At 40.6% G+C, this 18,135-nt stretch overlaps 1 non-coding gene across 1 annotated transcript; it reads right to left on the bottom strand.

Annotated features, from left to right (window-relative positions):
• Positions 1–15,168: 15,168 nt before the first annotated feature.
• Positions 15,169–15,272, bottom strand: LOC132533660 (small nucleolar RNA U13). The gene has a single exon (XR_009545511.1). It is a non-coding gene; the product is annotated as a small nucleolar RNA U13 (small nucleolar RNA).
• Between the last annotated feature and the right edge of the window lie 2,863 nt (positions 15,273–18,135).

The raw sequence follows: 18,135 nt of genomic DNA, 5'->3' as shown, positions 1-18,135 counted from the left end.
GTAACACACGGAGAGGAGAGAAATTGGTCTATAGCTGGCGGCCAGTGTTGGGTCTTTCTTTGGTTTCAAAACCGCTATAATCTTCACACAACGCCAAACATTGGGCGTAGACTCAGATTCCAAGATGTGGGACAGGAATGAAGCAAGCCACTTCTTTGCCGTGGGACCCAGGTTAAGAATGAGTTCTGGGGTGATGTTATCATAGCCAGCAGCTGTTCCTGGTTTAACCCTCTTCAAAGTCTTCCAGTTCAGACAGTGTAAAGGGAGAGAGTTTTGGAGATGGACAAGATAACTGGAAGTGGGACGATCACTCATGGGAAATTTCTCTTTTCCAGACTGGGTCGATCTTAGCACGTCCAACTTGAGTTAGGTGACTGGCCACTGAGTTTGGAGAGACGGGAGGATGGGAGATGGGAGGGGGTTGGCTACCGGCACCCAGTCTGTGAAGAAGCTTCCAGGCCTTCCTACTTGAGTGGGTGAAGTTCAGACTTTCCGTGAGTTGTTGCCAGCGGGCTTGGCGTGCTGCATCCAGGGAGGCAATGAGGTGGTCAGCCACATCTGGGTCGCCCGACTCAACATACTGCTTTAGTAGTTGCTCGCATTCAGCATCAAGACAAGGCGTATAGTTAGCACGTCTCCCACGAGGAATGGCTTGGGAAGCTGCTTTGAAGATGGCTTGGCGGAAGCGCCTATAGAAATTTTCAGAGGGGATAGAGTTAATTGGAATTGCAGGAATAGATTTGTTGGTAAGATCACTGAACAGACACCAGTTTGCTTTCTGAAAGTTCCATCTTAGTTTCTCCAAGCACAGAATCAGTGGGAGCTGGAGATCAATGTGGATGATAGCTGGGCGGTGATGACTGTGCGGGAAGATCTTGAGAACATGTCTCGTAGCGGGAAAGGCTTGGCCGTTGACTGTGCTAATCCAGCACAGGTCGGGTGAAGAGTCTTTATTCCATCTAGCACTGTGAAAAGAGCCTGGCTGTTTGGGATCGTATAATAGGGAGAGGTCATTCGCTGAAGCCCAGTCGGCTAAGATAGAGCCATCAGCACGAGTGGAGGAATATCCCCAGTCTTGGTGATGACTATTAAAGTCTCCAACGTAAACGCCTGGGTGATTCGGGATAGGCAGGACCTCATTATCCCATGAGGCACTGGGAGGCTTATATACGCTGACGAGCTGAATAGTTCCAATAGTAATGGAGTCGTAGAAGGTCGAAGAGGCCGTATGGTAAACGTCCGCAAGACACGATTTGGCGTAGATGGCTCGGCCATGTTTAGGATGGAGATTATAGCATATTAAATCGAATCCACTGATGGTGAATCGAGCAGCTTCATCGACTGCTATATGTGTTTCTTGTAGGCAGATAACATCTGCCTGATGCTGAATCACCAATTGACCAATAAGAACGCGTTTGGCAAAGGACAGCCCCTCAACATTAAGTTGGAGGACTTGAAGAGCAGGACCAACAGCTTGAAAGCTGTCAGGAGCTGCTTGTTGCTGGCTTTGAAAATGACTGGGATCCATGTGGATTCAGTCAGCTAGGAAGGATCATCAGTTTCCCCAATGAATGGGTACTCACGAGATGCACCACGGGAAGGTCGATCCAATGCATCCTCTGATCGCAATCTAATCAACACAATGAGTGCCACCCCAGCATGCTTCACTTCAGACTGTGTCCAGAGACTTCAGGTGTGGAATGACAACCCATCAGCTTCATCACTCATGTGAGACCTTTCCTTTCATAGTATTCTCTAATTCCATTCCAGGTGGTTCACTTACTAACAAAGTCCCAAAACCTAGATATAGACCAGGTTCCAGGAGATAGAGCATATGTCCACACGTATCCATAAACCAGGGCAAATATATACCTGAAAGCAGTAGTACACTAGAGTTTGCAGTGAGTACCCCCCAACACTTCATCTCCACTATTCCATCCTTTGTGTCCATGATTGCTCAACAATTTGTTTGGCTTCGTATGTTAACTCTCTTTTCAGCCCCCAGGTTCCAGATGCCATCAGGATGCCAGCCAGGCTTCCCTGGACTGCAGGCCCCACCAATGCGTCCTGGAGCTCCACTTCCCCTGAGACACACCTTACTAGGGAAAGAGAGAGGCAGACTGGGAGTACGGACCGACCAGTCAACGCCCATGTTCAGCGGGGAAGCAATTATAGAAGCCAGACCTTCCACCTTCTGCAACCCACAATGTCCCTGGGTCCATGCTCCCAGAGGGATATAGAATGGGAAAGCTAGTGGGGAGGGGATGGGATATAGAGATTGGGTGGCTGGAATTGTGTGGAGTTGTACCTCCCCCAACCTATGATTTTGTTAATGTCTCCTTTCTTAAATAAAAAAAAAAAATTAGGTTGTAGTGTTGATTCACCATTTAGTGGTTATACTGGCCTAAGGCTGCCAAAAGTATACGCTTTATAAGGGTAACTTTTATGGTGTATAAATTATATCTAGATAAAACTTATTAAATGTATAAAATAAATGCATTTTTCCTTTTAAACTGGGATAAAGTCTTCCTATACTTCTGAGTCTTTAAGAAGACTATCTACCATATATTAACCCTCTTTTTTTTTTTCTCCAGGGTTATTGCTGGGGCTCGGTGCCTGCACCACGAATCCACTGCTCCTAGAGACTATTTTTCTCCCTTTTTGTTGCCTTTGTTGTTTTATCATTGTCGTTATTATTGTTGTTGTTATTGGTGTCCTTGTTGTTGGATAGGACAGAGAGAAATGGAGAGAGGAGGGGAAGACAGAAAGAGGGAGAGAAAGACAGACACCTGCAGACCTGCTTCCCTGCTTATGAAGCGACTCCCCTGCAGGTGGGAAGCCAGGGGGCTCCAACTGAGATCATTACTCTGGTCCTTGTGCTTCGCACCATGTGTGTTTAACCCGCTGCGCTATGGCCGAACCCCCATATTAACTATCTTCTTTGGGTTACAGGCTCTATTTGTTTATTTTGAATTATTGTCGTTATTACTACCAGAGTTATTATTAGGGCTCAATGCCAACACTACAAATCCACCACTTCTGATGACCATTTTATTTCCTTTTAATTTTCACAGAGACAAAGAGAAATAAAGATGGAAATGGGAGGGAGGGAGGGAGAGAGAACGAGAGACACCCGCACGAGAGACACCCACACGAGAGACACCCGCATATAGTGATGCGTGTACTCTACTGAGTAGTCCACTGCCCCTCAAATTTTATCATATCAATAACATTATGTGTTGGTGCTGCTTGACGTGTATTAGAATACAGTTTTCAAGGTTCACCGGCACTGCAGCATGAAGTGTGAATTCCTTTTTGTTTGTTTTATTATTTTATTGGGGGGGTGGTTTACTGCACAGTTACTGACACATGGGTACAACTGACCAACTCCCCATGCCGCCACCTCAACTTGTTATTTTCTGTCACTGTGCACCAGGACCAGCATGTCAGCTCCATTCTCTCCAATGCCATCCTCCCCTGGATCCTTTGCACGACTGCCCCAACCCAAAGCCAGGCAAGTCTCACCTGGTAAATAGTTTAATATTTGCCTTATTTTTTGGTTTATCTCACTTGATATGATTAAACATCTATACAAGATGACCAATGGAAATGTCTTCATTTTTTTTTTGTTTTCTTTTTTTTATATTTATTTATTTTCCCTTTTGTTGCCCTTGTTTTTTTATTGTTGTTGTAGTTATTGTTGTTATTTATGTCATTCTTAGATAGATCAGAGAGACATGGAGCGAGGAGGGAAAGACAGGAAGAGTAAGAAAGACACCTGCAGACCTGTTTCACCATTTGTGAAGCGACTCCCCTGCAGGTGGGGAGCCGGGGGCTCGAACCGGGATCCTTGAGCCAGTCCTTGCACTTTGCGCCACATGCGCTTAACCCACTGCGCTATCACCTGACTCCCATCTTCATCAATTTTAAGAGCTGAATAGTTTTCCAACTGTCTTAGTCACTTATCTGCCAGTAGGTATCTGAGTGGCTTCCAAGTCTGAGCTATTACAAATTGGTGCTATTATTAACATAGGTGTACAAGGATTTCTTTGGATAGATGTTTTTGTTTCCTTTGTATTAATCCCAGAGGAAAAATTTGCTGGGTCATAAAATATGTTTATGTCTAGTGTCCTGAGAAATCTCTTTACCACAGTGGTTGGACCAAGCAACTTACAACGCCCATCAGCAATGTAGAAATGGCCCTTTTCAGCCCACATCCTTGCTTACCCTTGTCTCTGTCCTTTCTAATGTATGACATGCACACGGTATCCCGTTACTGTCTTCATTTGTACTTTTTTTTTTACATTTTTTTTTCATTTTACAGACCTCAGCAGATATATGGCTTTACCTACTGAGTGTGTTCTGAGTGGGTTTATCCAGACATCTGTTAAATAGGTTAAATATTAGCAGATATCTTGGGATGAACTATCTTTATATCTATTTTTCACATAACTGGTCATCTCTGGTTATCAGTGACTTTGAGCATTTTTAATATGTGTTTTGGCTCTTTGGAACTGTTTTTTTGAAAATTCTATCCATGTTCACAGTCTATTTTTTCATGGCATTGTTTGAAGGATTTTGTTGTTGTTGTTGCTGCTGCTGCTGCTGCTGCCAAGTTCAGCGAGTTATTTAGATATTTTGAGTGTTGGCCTGTTGGCTGACTGGTGGCATGTGGAATGTGGTCTTTCTGCTTTGGTGGCAGCTCCCTTTGCTCTGCAGAAGCTATTGGTTGAATGTAGTACCACTGGGTCTTGGTTTTGTTTGCCTTGCTGCTGGACTCAGAAGACATTTCCTAAGCATCATGTTCTGCCAGTATTTCCTATTATGTCGTTGATGGTTTCTGGGCTAAAGTCCATGCCTTGTATCTATCTGTAGTTGACTTTTTGGGATAGTGATAATATGAGGATCCTGTCTCCATAGTTCAATTTTCCCAGCACTGTTTAACGAAGAGATTCTCCTTTCTAACCACGTAATGTCATGGGTCCCCTTGTCAAAAATGAGTTGTCCATAGGAATATAAGTTTGTTTCTGGGGTTTCCATTCTATTCCTTTGATCTGTGCTTTCTCTATTCTTTGCAAGCCATGATACTGTTTGCCTATGTACACAACCTTTGGAAGTAACTGTTTCTAATACTTCTTGTGAGAATACTATTTCCCTGATCTTTCATTAATTTTCTTGTTTCCCAAATTAGTGTCATTTCTCATGCAACCATGAAGCTACATCATCTATGTTCATTATTGTTGTTTGATGTCATTTTACAGACCTCAGCGGATATATGGCTTTCCCTACTGAATGTGTTCTGAGTGGGTTTATCCAGACATCTGTTAAATAGATTAAATACTGGCAGATATCTTGGGATGAACTATCTTTAGATCTATTTTCACATAACTGATAATCTCTAAGACTGTTATTTTCATAACTGCTTGAATGACAACATCCCTGGTTTTCAAAGCCACCATGTTGTAGAGGAGCCTGGGAACAGAACAAGTTAAAGTGCCTTACACTATTTTGCTCTTATTAACATCAATCATTTTTCTTGTGTAAAGAATCCCAGATTGTTGCAATCTTTGTTTAGTTAAAAAATTCTGAAACTATTTCATCCTTTCTTTTTCTTTTTATTTTTTTATTGTCACCAGGGTTAGCACTGGGGCTCGGTGACACCACTGCCAACCCATTATTCCCGGTGGCCATTATTTTCTCTTTTTTTTTTTTCATTCTTTCTTCCCTGGTTTTTCTCATCTAGGAAAAAGAAATTGAGAGAGAAAGGGGAGAGAAAGATAGGCATCTACAGACCTGTTTCACCACTCCTGAAACATCCTCCCTGCAGGTGGAGAGTGGGGATTTGAGCTCCTGCTCTCGTGTTTAACCAGGTGTGCCACCACCCAGGCCCCTTCCTTTCTTGCTTGCTTTCTTCCTTTCTCCTTATTCTTCTACTTCTTCCTCTTCCTCTTCCTCTTCCTCTTCCTCTTTCTCTTCCTCTTCCTCCTCTTCTTCTTTTTGTAAACATTCCTATTGCCTTTATAGAGAGATGGATTTTCATTCAGTCGTCCTAGCTCTACCATTTCAGAAACGCCTCTCCACATTTTTAAGCTTATCCCTCCTCTTTTTTAATACTCTAAGTTTTCCCCTACGAAAAAGGAAATACTGTTTGATGGAAGAAATAATGTCATTGTAATATCATGAATTCTAAACACAGCAGCCACACAGGGTCTTTGAGCTAGAAGCAGATTATAAACTGTGTTTTTTGTTTATCTGTTTTGTAAACACTAAAATTCTCAAATTCTTAAATGTTTAGCTTATTTTTTTAAGATAGCACCTCTCTATATAGATTGCCATCAGCATGGAGTTTAACTACAGCAAAGGAACTGCTACTAAATAAAGGGCAGCAAATCATTTTTCCTGTTCCCCTTTCTCTTCCCTCCTAAACTTTGTATTTAATGAAAAAATTTCAAGGCTAGAGAGCTTAAATCCATAGTGTAATAATGCCATCTGCTGGGAATGCCTAATGATGGTCAACAAAGAAAACTGATCTTATTAACTAGAGGTAGACTACTCAGTGACCAAATGTACAGCATATTTCTCAATGTATTCATTTTCAAAAATCTCTCAGGAAGGGATCTCTCAGGCGGTAGCACAGCGGAAAGTACAAGGACCGGCAAGAGGATCCCAGTTCAAGCCCCCGGCTCCCCACCTGCAGGGGAGTCGCTTCACAGGCGGTGAAGCAGGTTTGCAGGTGTCTGTCTTTCTCTCCCCCCCTCTGTCCCCCTCCTCTCTCCATTTCTCTCTGTCCTATCCAACAACAAAGACATCAATAACAACAACAAGAATAACTACGACAATAAAACAACAAGGGAAAAAACAAAGAGAAAATGAATAAATAAATATTTAAAAAATTAAAAATCTCTCAGGCCAGGGCTGGGCATTGGCACAGCATGCTAAGCACACATGGCACAAATAAAAGGACCTGCCTAAGGATCCAGTTGGAGCCCCGGGCTCCCACCTGCAGGGGGGGTTGCTACACAGCAGTGAAGCAGGTCTGCAGGTGTCTGTCTTTCTCTCTCCCTCTGTCTTTCCCATCTCTCTCCATTTCTCTCTGTCCTATCCAACAACAATGGCATCAAAATAACAATAACAACAATAAACAACAAAGGCAACAAAAGGGGAAAAATAGCCTCCAGGAGCAGTGGATTCATAGTGCAGGCACCAAGTCACAGCAATAACCCTGGAGGCAAAAATAAATAAATAAATAAATAAAACTAATAAAAAATTTTTAATCTCCCAGGTCACAGTCAAATATATCAAAGTCATTAAAATGGTTTCAATTATAGTAAGTCTTATTTTTGTGGGGTGGAGGTTTGAGTCGAGGTGGTATAATCAGTAGAAGCAGTAATTACTTGTTCATTTAATAATTTTTTTCTATAAAGCTTTTAAATAGTTATTATATGTGTGTAATTTAAATCATAGATGTACATGTTTTAGTCCTTGTCTAAGAAATTTTATAAAACTATGAAATCTTAATTTTCTACTCCTCAAGAAAGTTATCAAAAGATAGTCAACTATCATTGTTATAAGTGAATATAAAATACACTGTTATAAAGTAAAAGAATTGTAAGCTTTCTTCACTATATAACCATACATGACTGATGGCTTTAAATCATAGATCATATCCATTACAGAATATCAAATAGTAAAAATCAAATCCTTGAGGTTAGAGAGACAGCATGATTATTCAAAAAGTCTTTCATGCCTAAGGGTCAGTCTCAAGCACCACCATCCACCAGAGCTGAATGGTGCTCTGGTCTTTCTGTATCTTTCTTTCTGTATGGCTCACTCATAAAATTAAAAAAAAAAAAAAAAAAATATATATATATATATATATATATATATTCGAAAGTCAAGGCCTCAAATATATTAAAATATAGGGGATCATTATTACCATCTATTCAGGTAAAATAAATGAGATATAAAATGCCCACCAATACTTCCCCCAAAAAGAGCAATCACTAGAGACACATATTCCTTAAAAACAAAATCAATCCATAAAATTGTACCTGGCACCAATTCACAGCAGAGGTAGGAAGAGCAAATAGAAAGCAAGTAGACTAGTGAAAGCAGTCAGTAAGTTCTGCCATCACTGTTGGCTAGCTCCAGAGTGAGCCTCCCAAAGGCTTAAATACCACTGGTGAGCGATTAAGACAGTAACTTCGTCAAGGAGTCCACATTAAACTGTTCGTTAAAACTTGTTAATTTTTTCAATATGCTTGCTAGTTACCTAGACAGTATTCATGTTATCAAGATTTATTAAGCTGAAAGTTATATATGAATACACACACACATGCATATATCTTCTCTTTCAGTAAAATATTCACAAATGTCTCCATGTAAAGGAAAAGTTCTCTGATGTTATTTCTGAATGGTGTAATTAATAGAGATTTAAATTTTGTTCCTTAGGAGGCTGGATGGTGGCCCACCTGGTTGAGTGCACATGTTACAGTGTGCAAGGACCCAACTTTGAGCCCCTAGTCCCCACCTGCAGCGGGAAAGTTTTGCAGACGGTGAAACAGCACTGCAGGGGTCTCTCTGTCTCTCTCCCTTTCTGTCACCCACTTCCCTCTTGATTTCTAGCTGTCTCTATCCAATAAATAAATAAATACTTTATAAAAAAAGATTGTAACAAGGACTTGACTTAAAATATGATGTCATTTTTGTTCTTTGTTCAGGTCATTATTTTCTGGATATCTTTAAAATTAGCATGTATTAAATTTGCATCTGGGAGTCAGGCGGTAGTGCAGCGGGTTAAGCGCACATGGCACAAAGCACAAGGACCAGCGGAAGGATCCTGGTTCGAGCCCCAGCTCCCCACCTGCAGGGGAGTCGCTTCACAAGTGGTGAAGCAGGTCTGCAGGTGTCTGTCTTTCTCTCCCCGTCTTCCCCTCTTCTCTCCATTTCTTTGTCCTATCCAACAACGACGGCATCAATAAAAACAACAACTACAGCAACAATAAAAAGACAACAAGAGCAACAAAAAGGAAAATAAATTTAAAAATCTAAAATTGGTGTTTAAAAAAAATTGCATCTGTATTTAAATGTGTCAGCTGAAAAATCAAAAAGGGAAATAATTTCCATGAGGGGTGGGAAGACACAGAATAAGTGAGATCCAATAACTCGAATTTCAATGAGTAGGACTAGTCAAACTGAATAGAGCCTGAGGATATGAACCAGACACCCGTAGGGTCCACAGTCATGATGGAAGGTATTGCCTGGGCTCAGATAGAGTGTTGTGGACCTAGAGAGACCTAGAGAACTGCTGAAACACAACAGAAGCCGGATGGCAGTCCTGGGGATGATGGGCTTCCCATTTGCAAGGCCTTGCTACATACTGACATTCACCACACCAGGCTGATGGCCACTAGTCCTTCCTCATTATTATTTTATTTTTTTGTTAACTTTAGAGCTCTATTAATGGTTTACAGTATAGTCTTTTCTTTTTTGTCACCAAAGGTCTGTGTCCCCATCCCCACCCACACAGATAGCCGCTCTAGTTCCCCCACAGTCTTAGATAGAGGCTGACATTTTGTTTCTCACATTTCTATGTTCAGTTCTCTACATTCCCCGTATGAGTGAAACCCTTCTGCAGTTGTCCTTCTCCTCCTTACGCGCTTCACTGAGCATCACCTCCACTTCCATTCACTTTACCCCAGAGGACACAATAGCACCTTTCTGGTGCTGAGTAGCACTCTGCTGAGTAGCTATCCCATAACTTTTTGATCAAGTCATCCGTTGAAGGGTATTTTGGTTGTTTCCAGGTTCTTGCTATTGTGAATAAGGCTGCCATGAATATGGAGGTGCCCATATTCCTTCTGATCAGTGTTCTTATATCTTTTGGGTAAATGAGTGGAACTGCTGGGTCATAAGGTATTTCCATTTGGACTTGTTTAAGGATTCTCCGTACTGTTCTCCATAATGGCCGCACCAATTTACATTCCCACCACCAGTGTAGTGGAATTCCTCTCTCTTTTCATCTTTCCAACACGTACCTTCTCTTGTTTTATGGATGAAGCCCTTTCTCACAGGTGTGAGGTGGAATCTCAGTGTGGTTTTGATTTGCATTTCTCTGGTGATGAGTGAATTGGAGCATTTCCACATATGTCTGTGGGCCATGTGAATCTCATCTTTAGAGAACCATCTAATCATATCTCCTGCCTGCTTTTTCATTGGGCTGATCTTTCATTTATTTATTTGCTGTTGTTATTGAGGATGAGTTCTTTATAGATGTTTGATATCAATTGCTTGTCTGAAATGTAGTGTGCAAATATCTTTTTACATTTTCTGGGTCTCCTGTTTCTCCTTCTGGAATTTTCTTTTGGTGGATAGAAGCTTTTCAGCTAGATATAGTTCTATCTGTTCATGTTTGTTTTGTGTTTCCCTTGCCCATGGGGTGGAGTCTCCAAATATGTCTTTAATGTTCAGGTCCTGTGATGTTTCACTAATATAATATTCTATGTATTTTATAGTTTTCGGTTTAATATCCAGATCTTTGATCCATTTTGAGTTTTGCTATTGTGCATGGTGTTAGGTAGTGGTCTAGTTTCATTTTTCTGCATGTGGATGCCCAATTCACCCAACACCATTTGTTATCTGATACCATTTGTTACCCAATATCGTTTGTTAGAAAACTACCATTGTGAAAAGAAACTAGCCATCAGGTAGTTTTAGTCCCTTCAGAGAAAGTATCACAAAATGTGAAGCATGTATTGTGGGCTTCTCTCTTTATCTCTCCCTCTCTTTCTGTCCTGTGAAATAAAGGGGAAAAAAATGGCTGCCAGGAGCAGTGCAGGCCCAGAGCCCCAGTGATAATCCTGGTGGCAATAGTGTGTGTGTGTGTGTGTGTTCGTTATTTCTGCAAATGGTAACGTGTGCAACTAACCAGGTGTACCACTACCTGGCACCAGCATTTTGACGTTTAGTTTTAAATTTATTTTTAGATATATGTAGACCTATGTTCATTGCCACACTATTAACAGTAACCAAGATATCAAAACAACCCCACTGTTCAATCACAGATGAGTCAATCATAATATGATAATAAAGGATTAAAAAAACTCTAATAGGGGGTCAGGCGGTAGTGCAGTGGGTTAAGCGCACATGGCCCAAAGCATAAGGACCAGCTTAAGGATCCCAATTCGAGCCCCCGGCTCCCCACCTGCAAGGAAGTTGCTTTACAGGTGGTGAAGCAGGTCTGCAGGTGTCTGTCTTTCTTTCCCCTATCTCCCCACCCTCTCTGGATTTCTCTCCATACTGTCTAAAAATAACAGCAATGACAACAATAATAATAATAACAACAAGGGTAACAACAGGGGCAACAAAAAGGGGAAAAAATGGCCTCCAGGAGCAGTGGATTCAGGCAGCGAGCCCCATCAATAACCCTGGAGGCAAAAAAAAAAAATTTTTAAGTCTACTATTGCTATTTAGGATTAGTAAATTAGAATAAGAAAAGGGGACAGAACAGGTGGTGGCGCAGCTGGTTAAGCACACATGTTACAGTGCACAAGGACCTGAGTTCAAGCCCCCAGTCCTCCACTGCAGAAGGAAAGCTTTGCGAGTGGTGAAGCAGGGCTGCAGATGTCTCTGTCTCTCTATCTCTCTCTCCTCTCAATTTCTGTCTCTATCCAATACATAAAGATAATAATTCTTTAAAAAGAATAAGAAAAGGTAAAATAAAATACAGGCATTATCATTTACATTTCCTTAAGATATAATGTGATGGGAATCCTAAGAAATTTTCAGCAGTAATTCCATTTTTAGCCTGGACCAGATCAAAAAAGAGCAGAAAGGCTACTGTAGCATAGAACGGAATTACAATTCGACATGATACAGATAAGTTTCTCCCCCTGGGTATTCTAGAGAGAAGTTATCTTTGAAGAGGCTGGAGCAGGAGAGAGGAATGCTAAAATCAGGGCCACACACACATTTGCAGGCTAAATGATCACTTGAAATTCAGTTCAACAGAAACATACTGAATTTTTTCAAGTGGTGAAAAGCACTGTGCTTGAAAATGGGGAGAAAATTCTACCCAAGTTGAAAAATAAGTCAAATAAATCATTTTATATCAATCACCCACATTACACCAAAAATCGTAATGCTGATGAAATCAGGGAGTCTGATTACAAATTGTGAAGCCAAGTCTGAGTTTAATTTTATTATATCTTTATAGTAATTACCTTTTGCTATGGTTCTTTTCACAATTAGCACAATTATTTTATTGAAATATCACAAAGACACAGACTTGACAGGAAGCAAAATTTTCTAGATCAAGTCTCTATGGTTACAGATTCTCAAAAATGTATTATTTTGATCTTCATTTTAGCTAAGGAGCCATTGGGATGCAGTTAAATAAGAGAAGAAAACAGATAAACTGATTTTGAGGGGTTTTATGTAAATTGAGGACAAAGGAGAATAAGGGGAGGATGCAAAATTTCCCTTCCAGTTTAACAGCTTATGTCACTATGGAAACCTTCTGAGGAAATGTATACATATTTCTGATATAACATGCATACATGATACCTACAATGACCCCAAAAAATCAAATTTTAAATTAAAACAGCCCTATTAATTCCCCAAGAGACAATGCAAAAATTACTGTTTTACAAATAAGGGTTTGTCTACTTATATAAATAAAAATAATAATACGCAATTAATTATAACACCAAATATAATTGCTGCATAGGCGGTATACAAAAAAAAGTGGAACAAAAACCTAAGAGATATTAACATAGCTAGGTGTAAGAAGTTTAGACATGGGAGTCGGGCTATAGCGCAGCAGGTTAAGCGCACGTGGCATCAAGCGCAAGGACCGGCATAAGGATCTCGGTTCGAGCCCTCAGCTCCCCACCTGCTGCAGGGGAGTCGCTTCACAAGCGGTGAAGCAGGTCTGCAGGCGTCTGTCTTTCTCTCCCCCTCTCGGTCTTCCCCTCCTCTCTCCATTTCTCTCTCCATTTCTCTCTGTCCTATCCAACAACAATGACATCAATCACTACAACAATAAAACAACAAGGGCAAGGAAAGGGAATAAATAAATATTTTTTTTAAATAATAAAAAAAAAGAAGTTTAGACATGAAAAAAATCACTTAAGATCACAGGATGCATGGAAAGTGAAAATTTACAGGTGGGAGTTTTCTTCCATGAGCAAACAAGCTAGAATAAAAAGTTGTATAAGAGCGATTGGCCAGAAAGGACACTGCCCTGCATCTGTCAGAGAAGGCGCTACAGGGAATAAAACATAAACATGACAGCAAGCATTCAAGTCTCAACTTCCTGAACACTAATAACAGAGATGAGCTCCTCTTCTACAGAGGAAGAAAATAAGCAAGTTGGAGTGAAAATTTAAATAAACCTGAATATGGACAGATACTTTAAGAAAACTATTCATTGTATAGGATATTAGATTCCTAACCTTTTCTGAGAGATCCAGTAGTCAGTCTATCTGAGGACGTTAATGCTTTGATTCAGCCTGGCCAAGCAGAATGACTGACCTGAAATAGTGGGTATAGTGAAGTGCTAGAGTTTTAAGTCAAACTTTGTAAATGTTCACCGAGACCCGCATTCCTCACCTGTGCACATCGGCCCACTTACTTAAAGACAAAGCCAAAATGTTAGTCTACAGATCTTGTCTCTGCTTCATTTGCATATCTTTGTTTCTGTCTCAATCTGTTCTACCCTGATTTCCACCCCATTACTCCTATAGGTCACAGATTGTGCCCACGTTGCCGAATGAATCTAGTCATCTTTCTATCATTTTACAGTTAGTAGCTTTGCAAATAAACATGGCACATTGGGCTTCAAGAACACCAAGGTGGATTCCCACCTGTCATTTGGGTCACCGCTATTTATCTTCCTTACTGGCTCCTCTACCCGCATCTAGACATTCATTGGTGGTAGAGTTCTTCGAGATCCTACACAAATCAACTCTTCTCTGTATACTTTCTAGCTGTTGGCATCATTTCCATGACTTAAGTGTGGTCGCTGTGTAGCTGTCTCTCTAACTCTGAAGTGTAGATATATTCTATGAATTCCAGCCTATTTATTCAATATTTTATTTAGGGATATCTCACAGGCAACCAAAGATAGCTCATTCAGTGTTGAATTCTTGATTTTACCTTCAGTTATGTTCTTTACCTACTCGATTGCTCTCAGAGAATGGTGAGCTAAGAACCCCAAAGTTGACATTCTGCCCTTTCCTTTAATTCCCAAATCAGTCTGTAATGATTGCTTGTGAAGTCTATTTTCCTTACAAAATGCTTCCTGACTAGGTTCCTGTAACTTCTTGTGGTCTCTTTTAATCTGTTTAAGTTTTTTGTTATTTTTTTTAATCTCAAACTGCTTAGATTGCTTTTTAAAAAATATTTTATTGACTTATTAGTTAAAGACAAAGCAATTCTCTGGCTATCGATATTTCTCTCTCATAATAAATAAATATTCAACTAATTAAAAGTGCAAACACACATTAAGATCAGTTTAATGCCCTGTGAGATTTCTAATTACAACTAGAATGAAACCCAAAAGACCGGCACGCATTCCTTAGTATCTGATTACACCTTGCTTTTCTCCTCCTCTCAACACACACCAGCTCACATGGCCTCCACTCAGTTCCTACAACAGATTAACTTCTGTATTTAGGAGGCTCTTCTAAAATGTTTTTACATAGCTGACTAGTTTAGAAAGTCCTTTTCTGATCACCCTGAGTCCTTAACCATACTGCCACTTTCTTCCTTCCTTTCCCTTCTCTTCCTCCCTTCTCCACTCCTCCCTCCCTTCCTTTTTTTTCTTCCTTCCTTCTTTATTCTTTAGTGGAGGATTAATGGTTTCCATTACAGCTGTTGACACAAGAATACAATTTCTCATCTTACCATGCAAAACACTCTCACCTCCAGCCAGGTCCTTTCCCACTCTAACTCAAAAGCCCAACTTCACTCCTCAGCCTCTTCCCTTTCCTCCCTCCTACCAGTCTTTTGCTTTGGTGCAATATACCAAACCCACTCCAAGTTTCACTTTGTGTTTACCCTTTCTGTTCCAGTTTCTTAAGTTCTTCCCATGAGTGAGATGACCCTATATTCACCCTTCTCTTTCTGACTTATCTCACTTAGCATGGTTCCTTCAAGCTCCATTTTAAGCCCGTGGGTAATGTGTCAATGTAGTAACAAGATTTGTGGGTGGAACATCTCACACAACCATGTGAAAACCCAATCATCATGCTTATGAGTTACAAAAGGATCACCACCACTATTTTCTAAAACCCTTGTTCCTTCATAGGATTTTACAATTTCAAATGCATCTTCAAATTAAGGAATATTTTTAGTCTGTGTGAGGTACTTCATCTACGTATGAAAAGCACCTCAAATTATTATGCTTTTCAGAAACAAACACCAAACTAATGCTAGTAAAATATCACAGGGATACAAGTTATTCTGTACCTCTTTATAAAAACGGACTCTTACAAACGAGCAAAATCAAAGAATGGACCAAACCATGAACAAAGCCTTCAAGTACACAACATGAAGCTTCTTGTGGGCGTCGCTAACAGACGTGACTTTCATCTGTAAAGTAGTGTAATGACATGTAAACTTTCTGTTAATTTCATTAAGGATCTATTAAGCTGGCAGGACTCTAATGTGCAAAATGGAATGATCGTCTTCACCAACAGCAGGAAGACAATTTACCAGAAGACAAAACCATTTAGATGGCACCATTAAGTCCTATTTCTCCTCTTTTTTCCCAGATAAATTAAAAAGAGAAACATTAAAGTTATTTATAGTTTTCAGAGTTCTCCTATTTTCCCTTCTTGCCTCATGTGACTACCGCGAAATGTCAAGCTCCCTTTATAACCAGATACTCCTGGTTGCCTTGTCCCTCTTGGTACTTCCTCTTGAACACTGGTGCCGGCCCTTACTCAGAAGCGGAAACTGACTGAGGCTGTCCATCACAGTAGTTCTATTTTCTCTTGACATAGAAAATATTGTGATTGGGGGTCGGGCGGTAGCGCAGTGGGTTAAGCACATGCGGTGCAAAGCACAAGAACCAGCTTAAGGATCCAGGTTCAAGCCCCCAGCTCCCACTTGCTGAGGGGAGCTTCACAAGCAGTGAAGCAGGTCTGCGGGTGTCTGTCTTTTTATCCCCCTGTCTCCTCTCCTCCATTTCTCTCTGTCCTACCCAACAACAATAGCAGCAATGACAACAATAATAACAATAACAAGAATGAAGGTAACAAGGGCAGCAAAATGGGGAAATTGGCCTCCAGGAGCAGTCGACTTGTAGTGCAGGTACCGAGCCCCAGCGATAACCCTGGAGGCAAAAAAAAAAAGACAAGGAAATATTGTGACTGTGACCAATTACCAGGGAGAAAATGTACTGGGAGTCTGCTGAATTGTTCTTTCCTTCTAAATTACTGTGTTGGGGGATAGTAGCTTGTAGCATAACTGTCAACTCAGAGGAACAACTGCCCATCTCCCATGGTGGGTATTGCACGCCATTCCAGCCCTAACTTGGGTCTTTCTTTGCCCGTGTGCACTTCCACTTTCACCCTTTCTTACCCCTTCCTTTCTCAGAAGCATTTGCTTTGGTGCTGAAAATAGCTATGGTCAGAAAAAGAGCAGGAAAAGATAAATTTCTGTTTCTTCTGCCAGGGTTCACTCCATGTGAACCTGAGAGGTAACCTGAGCAGTGATTCTATAACCATGTGTGCAAGAAGTCACCCTGATGAAAAATATAGGTCAAAAAAGAAAGGCTCCTTGATCGATAACTCAATAACTCAGTCATGGACCTTAACTAACCTTGGAGCAGTCCTATCCTGTGACAAAGTTAAGTTTCTAATGTTTAAGCACTTAAACATTAGAAATCACTTGACCAAATAATATACTCTAAAGATAAATTTATTCATTGATAATGCTTGTGTTGTGCATTATTTAAATCTGGCTAGTTATATACCAAATGGCCCCACATCTACTTAACAGAAAAGACTTGGCATTTTGGAGTTATAGGACTTCCATAAATGAATTTTTAAGTAGCCATCTTGAAGCAACTCATACAAAATAAAATCATCAAACAGAGATGTAAATTGTGCTTTTAAAAAGGGGTATTACCATACTGGATGTTGCTACCATAATAATTTTAGAGACAAGATAATGATGAAAAGCTTTAATCTATTGCAATCATCAGTACATTAATTTTCCTTTTAAAAATAGAGATGGGGCAGTTGGGCGGTAGCACACAGGGTTAAGCACAGGTGGCGCAATGCACAAGGACCAGCTTAAGGATCCCGGTTCCAGCCCCCGGCTCCCCACCTGCAGGGGAGTCACTTCACAGGTGGTGAAGCAGGTTTGCAGGTGTCTATCTTTCTTTCCCCTCTCTGTCTTTCCCCTCTCTGTCTTCCCCTCCTCTCTCCAATTCTGTCCTATCCAACAACGATGACATCAATAACAACAATAGTAACTACAACAATAAAACAACAAGGGCAACAAAAGGAAATAAATAAATAAATAAATAAATAAATAGTAAAAACAAAAAATGTAAAAACTGTAAAAAACAGAGATAGGTATTTCCCTACTGATATTGTGCATAAAATTTGTAAATAGACTATAAAAACTAAAACATGTTTGGGGCACTCATAGTACTAAGCACAAGGACCAGGGTTCCAGCCCCCACTCCCCACCTACAGCAGGGGTACATCACAAATCACAAATCACGAAGACGTTCTTCAGCTCTCTCTCTCTCTCTCTCTCTCCCCCCTTCTCTTTATTTCTCTGTGTCTTATCCAAAAAGACAGACCACCAGGAATGGTAAATTCGATGTGCTGGCACTGAACCCTAGCAATAACCTTGGAGGCAGAAAAAAAAAAAGCAAAAAAACTAGAACATGTTTTACAAGCCTATTATTAGAGACTGGGATGCATTGGATCGACCTTCCCGTGGTGCATCCCATGAGTACCCATTCATTGGGGAAACTGAGGATCCTTCCTAGCTGACTGAATCCACATGGATCCCAGTCACTTTCAAAGCCAGCAACAAGCAGCTCCTGACAGCTTTCAACCTGACCTGTTGACTGGCTACAGAAGCAGGGCAAACGCTAGAAGAAGAAGAATT

This window comes from Erinaceus europaeus, chromosome 16 (assembly GCF_950295315.1).
Source record: "Erinaceus europaeus chromosome 16, mEriEur2.1, whole genome shotgun sequence".
Classification (NCBI taxonomy): domain Eukaryota; kingdom Metazoa; phylum Chordata; class Mammalia; order Eulipotyphla; family Erinaceidae; genus Erinaceus; species Erinaceus europaeus.
This window is presented reverse-complemented; position numbering and strand designations above follow the sequence as displayed.